The 12,819-nt window shown below is 40.3% G+C and overlaps 2 protein-coding genes across 4 annotated transcripts in view; one reads left to right on the plus strand and one right to left on the minus strand.

The window, feature by feature from the left end:
* Nucleotides 1-12,819, minus strand: part of DMGDH (dimethylglycine dehydrogenase) — a 155,374-nt gene that overhangs the window by 107,466 nt on the left and 35,089 nt on the right. The gene's annotated exons all lie outside the window — the stretch shown is intronic.
* Nucleotides 1-12,819, plus strand: part of LOC145512319 (betaine--homocysteine S-methyltransferase 1) — a 52,960-nt gene that overhangs the window by 16,060 nt on the left and 24,081 nt on the right. The gene's annotated exons all lie outside the window — the stretch shown is intronic.

The following is a 12,819-nucleotide window of genomic DNA, read 5'->3' on the forward strand; positions in this document are numbered from 1 at the left end:
CATCACCATGAAATAGTGAGCAGTTGTTAAAGTGAATAAATAGCCTTTGAAGAACATGTTCTGATTCTTAGAAACATTTTTAAGGAACAGAATAGAACATTTTAAGGAGGATATGATGCTGAAAACAAATTTAATTAATTAGCTAATTAATGTAGCTAAAGGCACCAAGCTATGTTCTATATCTCTATAAGCATCACCACTGGATAATGGGAGAGGAGCACTAAGAGGCTGGGTCATCCAAAGGACCAGTTAAAATTCTGTTGCTTGGTTCTTTACCTACACAGTATCAACTGACATAGGACAAACTACTGTTAATGTTGATATGGCCAAATGATAGAGAGTGGGGTGAGATAGTGAAAGAAGGAGATTAGGTAGAGAGTAGGGACCCATGTTCAAGTCCAATAAAGGCTCCAATAAAGGTATGTGTTATCTTCACAAATCATTAAATCACTCTCAGCTCCAATATCTTAAAAACAAACAAGAGAGTCAGGAAAAAAGACAAACTAAGGAATGAGAAGGCTTCCCTGATGGCTCAGTGGTAAAGACTCTGCCTACAAATGCAGGTGATGTGGGTTCGATCCCTGGGTCAGGAATAACCCCTGGAGAAGGAAATGGCAACCCACTCCAGTATTCTTGCCTGGGAAATCCCATGGATAAAGAAGCCTAGTGTGCTACAATCCATAGGGTTGCAAAAGAGTCAGACACAACTTAACAACTAAACAACAACCACAAGGAATGAGAAAATCTGCAAATCATATACCTGAATAGGGTTAATATCCCGAATATATAAAGAATTCCTACAACTCAACACTTTTTAAAAGTCTGATTAAAAAATGGATAAACGACTTGAATAGACTCTTTGAATAGACTTCTTTGAATATCTCCAAAGAAGATATAGAAATGGCCAACAAGCATATAAAAAGATGCTCAACACCACTAAACTTTAAGGAAAAGCAAACCAAAGCCACAATGAGATATCAACTCATACCCATTAGAAATAGCAAGTGTTGGTGAGGATGAGGTGAAATTGGAACACTTGCACATTCTTGGCAAGACTGTATAATGGTATAGCCACTGAGGAAAAGAGTACAGTGGCTCCTTATAAAATTAAAAATAGAACTGATGGGATAAAATTTAAGTTTTAAGGCAAGACAAGAAAATTTAGCATAACATACTAGGAAATGGCAACCCACCCCAGTGTTCTTGCCTGGAGAATCCCAGGGACGGGGGAGCCTGGTGGGCTGTCATCTATGGGGTCCCACAGAGTCGGACACGACTGAAGCGCCTTAGCAGCATTCTCTGCCTACATTGACTGCTCCCTTATGTGTGATGTGTCTTCATTGTACATTAACCATTAACCAAAGCCAGGAATTCCTGTTAAATCATTAAGATCAATGAGTTTTTTTTCACTTCTTCTGATGACAGCAGTGTAACTCCTTAGAAGATTAATTTTTCCTTTCCTAGTTCTGTAAAGGGTCATGGTGACCTGTTGCTTGCTTAGTACAATTCTATCTGGACTATGTATCTTTGGTAAACTTTATGTAAAACGTCAGTGTGTCATTTTGATGTATAATCCTTTGTCTTGAAAATGTGTAAGACTGTGCCTTTGATTTCTAACAAAAGGCATAGTCCTCGGAGTTTTCTGAAGACTGTCTCCTGGGTTATATCTGTCAGACTGGCTTGAACAAAATTCTCTATTTCAACTTTAGATTTACTTTTTATTTTTACCTAAAAGAATTATCATGTTATTCTACTGGGTGTATACCCAAAAGCAGAACCCAAACATATTTTTGTATAGCTATGTTCACAGCAGCATTATTCACAATAGCCAAAAAGTAGAAGTAACCCAAGTGTAAATTGACAGATGGATTGATGAACAAAATGTAGTACATACACAAAATGGTATATTATTTAGCCTTAAAGAGGAAGAAAATTCTCACATGCTACAACATGAATGAACCTTGAAGACATTATAAGTGAAATAAGCCAGTCATAAGAGAAAAAAATTCTATATGATCCCACTTATATAGGGTTCCCAAAGTAGTCAAGTTCATAGAGGCAGAAAATAGAATGGTCCAGGAAATGAGGGAAGGTCAAAATGGGGATTCATTGTTTGATGGGTACTGAGTTTCAGTTTGGGAAGATATTTTTAAAGGTTCTAGAAGTTCTAGAAAGGGATGGTCATAGTGAGTACATGACAAAGGGAATGTACTTAATGCCACCCAAGTGTACACACAAAAATAGTTAAAATGGTAAATTCTGTGTTATCTACATCTTACCACGATTTTTTTTTTTAAAGAGTCAGGAGAATAATACCTGCCTGGAGTAACCCTCAGAGCTGTGATGCAATCAAATGTGGGGCCTTGTACAAATGAATTAATAGCAATAAACTCTCAGAACAATTTCCCTAATCTGATGTTGTGGAGAGCTCCAGACAAGAATTTCAAGCCACAGCAGTGTCTCCCATCTCATATCCTCAATCCATCATGTAACTCTAGCAGACAGCTCTGGGGCCCTGGGTACCACTCCTGCCATACCCCTGACTGAATTCACTTGTAGCTACTGAGGCCAGTTACCTGTGACTCAGATTCCCCTGGCCCTGATAGTGACCTCCTTGAGGGGTGCCAGAGTCATCCTGCTTGCTGGCCCAGGGCCCTCTCCCATATGGGCTTCAAATCTGTCTTCACAAGTATGAGGCAGATAACCAAACAGCCTCAGGGCAGCCCTCAGTCAAAGGGAAACAAATCCAGTGGATGAATGCTCCACATCCTGTCCCTCCAAGTAGATAGTCTCATAGACATTCTGGGTGATTCCCAAGAGGTCCCACAGCAGAAGCAATGTAATCCCATTGCCTCCAGCTAGTGGCCTTCTTAGTGGACCACACCTGGGCTTTACCCCATCCTTGTCTTACTGTTACCACTCTTCACTCTGATTTCTCAGTCACATCCCAGATAAACTACCTGAAATCAAATCCAGATCTCAGTAAAGCCAGTTAAAAACACTATGGTCCTTAATATTTTTTATGATTCTTAATTTTATATCAATTTCTTTAACATTTTATAACTTAACTGTGTTTTAGATGTAAGCAGTTCTTGGCTGTGTTCTAGCGTATATTAACAATCTATAAATATTTTGAGACTTGAAACACATTTTCTTACCTTGGAAGGTGACTGGGTTCCCAAGCCAGCACAAAGTTCCTACTCTAAAGTCAAATGGGAAGAAGTAGTCAGGGAAGGATTTTCCAGGCAAAACTTTGACCTGAAACTTATAGGATAACCAAGAGCACAAGGACAAAAGAACCATACATGGAAGAACTGAAGAAGAGAAAACTGTCTTAGCTTCTCACCCAACAGTATAGTCACATAGCTCTTTAAGACTTAACTATAGGCATTTCTAAATGCAAGTTGCCTGGGATCAAAAGACCAAGTCTTCTGCCACCCCAGAGGTACTAAAGGCAGACTGATGGACACTCAAAGCAGAAAAGCAAGAGAGGTGGTATTCATTTTGTTTAAGAAAAAGACAAGACTGGATGGGTGAAGGTGTTTGGAGATAGAACTTCTCCAGGGATTTTTGCTTTCTGTGTCATAACAATTACTCCAGAACAAGTTGACTTGGCTTGCAATGAAGTGAGGGGAAGGGATGGTCCTAGAAAGGGATGGTGATAGATACTCTTACAAAACACCTGATCAGTAATCTTCAGCCTTCATAGAATTGAAAATAATTAAGGCCTTGCTCTGGATTAGATCTTTGCTTAAGGAAATGTAGCCGGTTTGGTCTTCTATCCAGACCACTAAAACTTTCTCCATATCTTATAATAAATAAGGTTGTTTCACTTTCTTATAGTGAGTTCACTGGAGTGGCCATTTTAATTTCCTTTAAGAACTTTACTTTTGCATTCATAGCTTGGCTAACTGTTTAATGCAAGAGGTCTAGCTTTCAGCCTGTCTCTGCTTAAACCAAGATACTTCAGGTAAGTTGAGAGATGTATGACTCTTTCTTTCACTTGAACACTTACAGGCCATTGCAGTGTTATTAATTGGCCTAATTTCAGTGCTGTTGTGTCTCGGGGAATAGGGAGGCCCAAGGAGAGGGAGAGAGATGGGTAATGGCCAATCAGTTGTATCAGGCAGAACACACAACATTTATCAAGGTTGTCATTTTGTATGGGCAAAGTTCATGGTGCCCACAGCACTAATATCCAAGAACTAAAACATTACCAGCAACCCAAAAGCACTCCCTGCCTTTCCTGTTGCTCCCCGCTTCCCCTAGGGTAACCAATATTATGACTTCTAAGAGCACAGTTTAGTTTTCCTGCTTCTGTACATAATATAAATGTGATCTTACAGTAATGCCCTTTTGTGTCTGGATTCTTTTACCAACAGTGAGAGATTCACCCATGTTGTTGCATGTCATTATAAGGGAATCACTCACATCACATACAGAATCCACAGTGTAAGTGTGCCACAACTCATTTACCCATCCTGTTGTCGACGGGCAGTTCCCAGTTTGGGCCTTTTATGAATGGGCTGCTGTGAACATTTTGTGAACATTTCTTTTGAGGAACAATTATACATGTTTCACCCAGGAACAAAATTGCTTGATACAGATATGTGCAGATCCAAAAGATACCGCCAAACATTTTTCCTAAATAGTTGTACCAATTTGTACTCTTACCAGCAAGGAACAGTATGAAAAGGCAAAAAGATATGACACTGAAAGATGAACTCCCCAGGTCCATAGGTGCCCAATATGTTACTGGAGAAGAGTGGAGAAATAATTACAGAGAGAATGAAGAGACGTAGCCAAAGCAAAAACAACACCCAGTTGTGGATGGGACTGGTGATGGAAGTAAAGTCCAATGCTGTAAAGAACAATATTGCACAGGAACCTGCAATGTTAGGTCCATGAATCAAGGTAAATTGGAAGTGTTTGCCATCTCAAACAGGAGATGACAAGAGCGAACATTGACATTTTAGGAATCAGTGAACTAAAATGGACTGGAATGGGCAAATTTATTTCAGATAACCATTGTATCTACTATTGTGGGCAAGAATCTCTCAGAAGAAATGGAGTGGCCCTCATAGTCAACTAATGAGTCCAAAATGCAATACTTGAGTGCAATCTCAAAAATGACAGAATGATCTCTGTTAGTTTCCAAGGCAATCCATTTAATATCACAGTAATCCAAGTCAATGTCCCAACCACTAAGGCCGAAGAAGCTGAAGTTGTACTCTTCTATGAAGACCTACAAGACATTCTAGAACTAACACCAAAGAAAGATGTCCTTTTCAACACAGGGGACTTGAATGCAAAAGTAGGAAGTCAAGAGATACCTGGAGTAACAGGCAAGCTTGGCCTTGAAGTACAAAATGAAGCAGGGCAAAGGCTAACAGAGTTTTGCCAACAGAATGCACTGGTCATAGCAAACACCCTTTTCCAACAACACAAGAGACAATTCTACACGTGAACATAACCAGATAGTCAATACCAAAATCAGATTGATTATATATTCTTTGCAGTTGAAGATGGAGAACTCTATACAGTCAGCAAAAACAAGACCAGGAGCTAACTATGGCTCAGATCATGAACACCTTATTGCAAACTTCAGACTTAAATTGGAGAAAGTAGGGAAAACCACTAGACCAATCAGGTTTGACCTAAATTAAATCCCTTATGATTATATAGTGGAAGTGACAAATAGATTCAAGGGATTAGATCTGATGAGTGCCTAAAGAACTATTTACGGAGATTCTTGACACTGTACAGGATGCAGTGATCAAGACCATCCCTAAGAAAAAGAAAGGCAAAATGGTTGTCTGAGGAGGCCTTACAAATAGCAGAGAAAGGAAAACAAGCTAAAGGCAAAGGAGAAAAGGAAAGATATACCCATTTGAATGCAGAGTTCCAAAGAATAGCAAGGAGAGATAAGAAAGCCTTTCTCAGTGATTAATGCAAAGAAATAGAGGAAAACAATAGAATGGGAAAGACTAGAGTTCTCTTCAAGAAAATTAGAGATATCAAGGGAACATTTCATGCAAAGACAGGCACAATAATGAACAGAAATGGTATGGACCTAACAGAGGCAGAAGATATTAAGAAAAGGTGGCAAGAATACACAGAAGAACTATACAAGAAAGATCTTAATGACCCAGATAATCACGATGGTATGATCACTCACCTAGATCCAGATATCTTGGAATGCAAAGTCAAGTAGGCCTTAAGAAGCATCACTACAAACAAAGCTAGTGGAGGTGATGGAATTCCAGCTGAGCTATTTCAAATCCTCAAAGATGATGCTGTGAAAGTGCTGCACTCAATATGCCAGCAAATTTGGAAAACTCAGCAGTGGCCACAGGACTGGAAAAGGTCAGTTTTCATTCCAATCCCAAAGAAAGACAATGCCAAAAATGTTCAAACTACCGCACAATGGCACTCATCCCACACGCTAGCAAAGTAGTGCTAAATAGTCTTCAAGCCAGGCTTCAACAGTACATGAACCATGAATTTCCAGATGTTCAAGCTGGATTTAGAAAAGGCAGAGGATCCAGAGATCAAATTGCCAACATCTGTTGGATTATCGAAATAGCAAGAGAGTTCCAGAAACAAATCTACTTCTGCTTTATTGTCTCCAACAAAGCCTTTGACTGTGTGGATCACAACAAACTGTGGAAAGTTCTTCAAGAGATGGGAATACAAGACCACCTTACCTGCTTCCTGAGAAATCTGTATGCAGGTCAAGAAGCAACAGTTAGAACCAGTCATGGAACAACAGACTGGTTCCAAAACAGGAAAGGAGTAAATCAAGGATGTATATTGTCAGCCAGCTTATTTAACTTATACGCAGAGTACATCATGCAAAATTCCTGGCTGGGTGAAGCACACACTGGAATCAAGATTGCTGGGAGAAATATTAATAACCTCAGATACGCAGATGACACCACCCTCATTGCAGAAAGCGAAGAAGAAATAAAGAGCCTCTTGATGAAAGTGAAAGAGGAGAGTCAAAAAGTTGGTTTAAAACTCAACATTCAGAAAACTAAGATCATGGCATCCAGTCCCATCACTTCATGTCAAATAGATGGAGAAACAATGGAAACAGTGAGAGACTTTATTTTGGGGGGCTCCAAAATCACTGCAGATGGTGACTGCAGCCATGAAATTAAAAGATGCTTGCTCCTTTGAAGAAAAGCTATGACCAATATAGACAGCATATTAAAAAGCAGAGACATTACTTTGCCAACAAATGTCTGTCTAGTCATAGCTATGGTTTTTCCAGTAATCATGTATGGATGTGAGAGTTGTACTATAAAGAAAGCTGAGTGCCAAAGAATTGATGCTTTTGAACTGTGGTGTTGGAGAAGGCTCTTGAGAGTCCCTTGGACTGCAAGGAGATCCAACCAGTCCATCCTGAAGGAAATCATCCTGAATATTCATTAGAAGGACTGATGCTGAAGCTGAAACTCCAATACTTTGACCACCTGATAGGAAGAACTGACTCATTTGAAAAGACCCTGATGCTGGGAAAGATTGAGGACAGGAAGTAAAGGGGATGACAGAGGATGAGATGGTTTGATGGCATCACCGACTTGATGGGCATGAGCTTCAGCAAGCTCTGGGAGTTGGTGATGGACAGGGGAGCCTGGCGTGCTACAGTCCATGTGGGTGCAGAGTTGGACACTTCTGAGTGACTGAACTGAACTGAACTAGCAGAGATGAGAGTTCTGGGGTTCCCCCATCCTTCTCAACATTTTCTATTTTTCATGTTAGTTATTCTAGTTGATATGTAATCATATGGCTGGGAGCTTGTTTCTGCAAGTGCCAGCTTCTTTTAAAAATTGTTTAAGCTGGGTAGATTATAAAAACCAAAAAAAGTGGAAACCAGGGAAGAATAAATTAGAGAGAACTTTATTTGTAATGTATCCCTTGCTTTACTCTTTTGGGTTCCTATTATATGCACATATTAATTTGAAAAACATATAGGTTCCTATAATCCTGAGGTTCAGAAACTGGAGGATGATAAGACTTTTACTACTAAGAAATATGTTACTACTTTCCTAAGTTAACTGAGGGCTGTGCACTGATAATGATATTTTTGTTGTTCAGTCACTGTCATGTCCGACTCTTTGCAACCCCATGGACTGCAGCACGCCAGGCTTCTCTGTCCTCCACTATCTCCCAGAGTTTGTTCAAACTCATGTCCACTGAGTTGGTGATGCCATCAAACTATCTCATCCTCTGTCACCCCCTTCTCCTCTTGCCCTCAATTTCTCCCAGCATTAAGGTGTTTTCCAATGAGTTGGCTCTTTGCATCAGCTGGCCAAAGTATTGGAGTTTCAGCTTCAGGCCTTCCAATGAATATTCAGGACTGATCTCCTTTAGGATGGACTGGTTGGATCTCCTTTCAGTCCAAGGGACTCTCCAGAGTCTTCTCCAGCACCATAATTTGAAAGCATCAGTTCTTCAGTGCTCAGCCTTCTGTATGGTCCAACTCTCACATCCGTACATGACTACTGGAAAAACTACAACTTTGGCTATACAGACCTTTGTCAGGAAAGTGATGTCTCTGCTTTTAAATATACTGGCTAGGTTTGTCATAGCTTTTCTTCCAAGCAGCAAGCATCTTTCAGTTTTGTGGTTCCAGTCAGTGTCCTCCATGATTTTGGAGCACAAGAAAATAAAATCTGTCACTGTTTCCACTTTTTCCTGTCTATTTGCCATAAAGTGATGGGACCAGATACCATGATCTTAAATTGTTGAATGTTGAGTTTTATAGCTTTTTCATTCTTCTCTTCACCCTCATCAAGAAGCTCTTTAGTTCCTCTTTGCTTTCTGTCATTAGAGTGATATCAGATGCATATCTGAGGTTATTGATATTTCCCCCTACAATCTTGATTCCAGCTTGTGCTTCATTCAGCCCAGCATTTCACATGATATACTGCTGATATAAGTTAAATAAGCAGGGTGACAAAATACAGCTTTGACATACTCCTTTCCCAATTTGGACCCAGTTCATTGTTCTATGTCTGGCTCTAACTTTTGCTTCTTGACCTGCATACAGGTTTCTCAGAAAGCAGGTAAGGTGGTCTGGTATTCCATCTCTTCAGAATTTTCCAGTTTTTTGTGATTCACATAGTGTAATCAAAGGCTTTAGTGTAATCAATGCAGAAGCAGAGTATATGTCTTTTTGGAATTTATATAATCCAAAGGATGTTGGCAATTTGATCTCTGGTTCCTCTGCCTTTTCTAAACTTATTGTGTACATCTGAAGGTTCATGTACTGTCGAAACCTAGCTTGAAGGATTTTGAGCCTTACCTTGCTAGCATGTGAAAGGAGTACAATTAAACAGTAGTTTGGACACTTTTTGGCATTGCCCTTCTTTGGGGTTGGAATGAAAACTGACTTTTTCCAGGCCTGTGGCCACTGCTGAGTTTTCCAAATTTTCTGGCATATTGAGTGCAGCACTTTCACAGCATCATCTTCTAGGATTTGAAGTAGCTCAACTGGAATTCCATCACCTCCACTGGCTTTGTTCGTAGTGATGCTTCCTAAAGCCCACTTGACTTCACACTCCAGGATGTCTGGCTCTAGGTGAGTGACCACACCACTGTGGCTATCCAGGTCATTAAGACCTTTTTTTGTACAATTCTTTTCTAATTACTTGTCACCTCTTCTTAATCTCTTCTTCTGTGAGGTCCTTGCCATTTCTGTCCTTTATTGTGGCCATGTTTGCATGAAATGTTCCCTTGGTATCTCCAATTTTCTAGAAGAGATCTCTAGTCTTTTCCATTCTTTGTTTTCCTCTATTTCTTTGTTCACTTTAGGTTTTCTTATCTCTCTTTGCTATTCTTTGGAACTCTGCATTCAAATGGGTAAATCTTTCCCTTTCTCCTTTGCCTTTCACTTCTCTTCTTTTCTCATCTATTTTTTTAGGCCTCCTCAGACAACCACTTTTCCTTCTTGCATTTAAACTCAAGTCATATGCTAGCTTGTACCCAAAAAATTCTTTACATGGACAAAGATTTCTACTATCATCACCAAGCTAAAAGCCCTCACCAAATCCTCTTCAGAATCAACTGATGAATAAAACAGTGATGTGCAAACCAATAGGAAACAGAAATGAGAAAACAGCATGCTTTTTTGTAAGAAAGAAAAAGGGAGGGGAATCTTTCGGTCCAGCCCAAAAGAGTTTCCCGTTAAATATAAACTCCTCAGCAAGGTCCTCATGTCTAATACTTCCTGGGCTGAATACCACTCTCACCCCACCACCCACGACATTTTCTTTATGCCACCATCTCTCCCTTCTCATGCCTCACACCCACCAACCTGGTGAGTATTTCCCGGGAACGGTCTAGACCAAGACATGGGGTTGTCCCCGGAGTATGACTCCTTAAATCAGGAATTGTGTGTGCGACCTGATAGACCATACAGACATCACATGCCAGCCCCATTGGAAAAGGGGATCTTTGGCCTCTGCTCCACCTTCTCTCATTCAAAGAAGCAAATGAAGTCTTACTGATCTTTCAAAGATGAAGGAAATCAAGGTTAGATTGTCTGTCTCAGGAATTATGGTATTCCTTTTCCTGTACCCAGTTAAAACATCAAAGTTTCAGTATGACTGGACAAGCCAGGGATTACACACAATCTGAGAGTCATCATGTGAATGTGGCCTGAATGGGGCAGACTATTTTCTGTCAGTAACTACTTGTTGGTAACTAACTGTATGTCCAGTGAACCTAAACTTCTCTTGATCAGGGGAAGGGACCTCTGTGTTGGGTCAGGTGAGTGGGATGGGCTGTGAGTTGGATGAGGTTATAAAGAGTTTGGGAAGTTATTTTCAGAAAAACAGTTTCCTAAAAAAGAAGAATAAAGTCTCTCTAAAGACCATGATCTCTGCTGTCATTTGGCCTGGGCTGCAGTCCTCTCAGTTTGGTGCTTGGTATTGGCATGATCTTGGGAAGCTTCCCATTTAACCTGTGTGCCTCAGTATTGTCATCAGTAAAATGGAAATGACAAAGTACCTACCTCTTGGGGTTACTATGAAGATTACACAATGCCTATGAAACACTTAGCACAGCTAACTCCACATAGTAAGTGCTCATAAGTTATAGTTTCTGGGTTTTCTTTTTTTAAAGAAAAAGAGGAAAAGGGCACTTGACTGAAGAAGACAGGCTAATTATGCTGTTAGAAGGCATTGAAGGAAAGGCAGGAGAGGAGAGAAAATTTCAGAGCTAGAAATAGAACTTGGGAAGCAATTATCATACTAGGAGGACAGTCTGGGAGACTGGGGGTATCCAGAATTTACAGGAACATTGGCTACAGGGTTTTTCTGTGGAATCCAGGAAACTGTTGGCAGATCTGTGAGATCTGAGAGAAGCATTTTTACCTGTGGTGGAAAGAAGCTCTGAACAGTCCAGCAAAAATGAAAACCACTATTTCTCCAGGAACTAGGAATGGGCAGAAGTTGAAGGCAGGAATAGGAGCCAGAGGTGTCCTCCTAGCCAGCTCAAGCAAGTGCTTGCTGATTACAAGAGGAATGCAAAAAAAAAAAAAAAAGAACATGGGAAAAGGCTGGTTTTTGCTCTAAGTGTATGCTAAGCCAATTGCAAGAAAAGAATCTGAAAAGTCACCTGGCTTTAACTTGAATTTTACATAAGTAAACAGGGCCCTAAGAAGGGGAGGAACTGTGTGATGTGGATTAACGTGCCTGTCCTGCTGGGATCATGTTAAGTGCGGCCACTGCAATGGGCAGAGGGAATGAAGCTCAGACGACCCTTGAACAACACAGGTTTGAAATGCACAGGTCCACTTATACATGGATTGTTTTTCAATAGTAAATACTACAGTAATATGGAATTTTGGGCTTCTCAGGTGGCTCAGTGTTAAAGAATTCGCCTGCCAATGCAGGAGACTCAGATTCCATCTCTGGGTCGGGAAAATCCCCTGGAGAAGGAAATGGCAACTTACTCCAGTATTCTTGCCTGGGAAATCCCATGGACAGAGGAGCCTGGAGGGCTACAGTCCATGGGGTCACAAAGAGTCAGACTCGACTTAGCAACTAAACAACAAATATGCAATTTTCTGGTGGTTGAATCTGAGAATGTTGAATCATGAATACAAAAGAACTGCTGATAAGGAGGCAGATTTTCAACTGTGCAGAGGATTGGCTCCCCTAATTCCTATGTTATCCTGGCACCAACTGGAAAGATAAAATGAGGAATGGCTGTGTACCCAGGGAAGAGAGTTTTAGGTAAAAAGCCCACCTCTCATCAACCCTTTACGATGATCCCCAGCAGTGGCAACAAAAAATAACTGAGATTAGTGGCAATGAAAAAATATAAGGAAAGTGAAACGTCCGGTTTGGGGGCCATTTGGGAGAACTTGGACCAAAGGACATGTCACATATATTTGATAATCCCTAATATTCCTTCTGTTTATAGCAGAGGTTGAAAACTCTTATGCCTTCCAGGTAAGGTGAGTACATGAACCAATCTATGAGAGTAGAACAACTAACCGGCTGTGGGACAGACTGGCAAACAGGAAGGCGTCACATAAAGGAATCCACGTTCGATTGAAAAACAAACAACACTGACCTTGCCAAAGGAAACATAGAAGCTGGGCCCATTTCTATGTCACCAGTTTGCAAACACTGTTCTACATGATGTTAAAACATAAAACATGCTCAATGGTTTAAAGGCTAAAACATTTTTAGTCTAAAAAGCTCTATGAAAAGCCACTTTCATTTTAAAGATGATCCAAATTGAATGGAATGAAAAGTCCTGACATTTTTTTCATCTTCATATTGATAAAGGGGACATTTT

The sequence above is a fragment of the Giraffa tippelskirchi genome, chromosome 7 (genome assembly GCF_054371585.1).
Source record: "Giraffa tippelskirchi isolate mGirTip1 chromosome 7, T2T-mGirTip1v1.2.pri, whole genome shotgun sequence".
Taxonomy (NCBI): domain Eukaryota; kingdom Metazoa; phylum Chordata; class Mammalia; order Artiodactyla; family Giraffidae; genus Giraffa; species Giraffa tippelskirchi.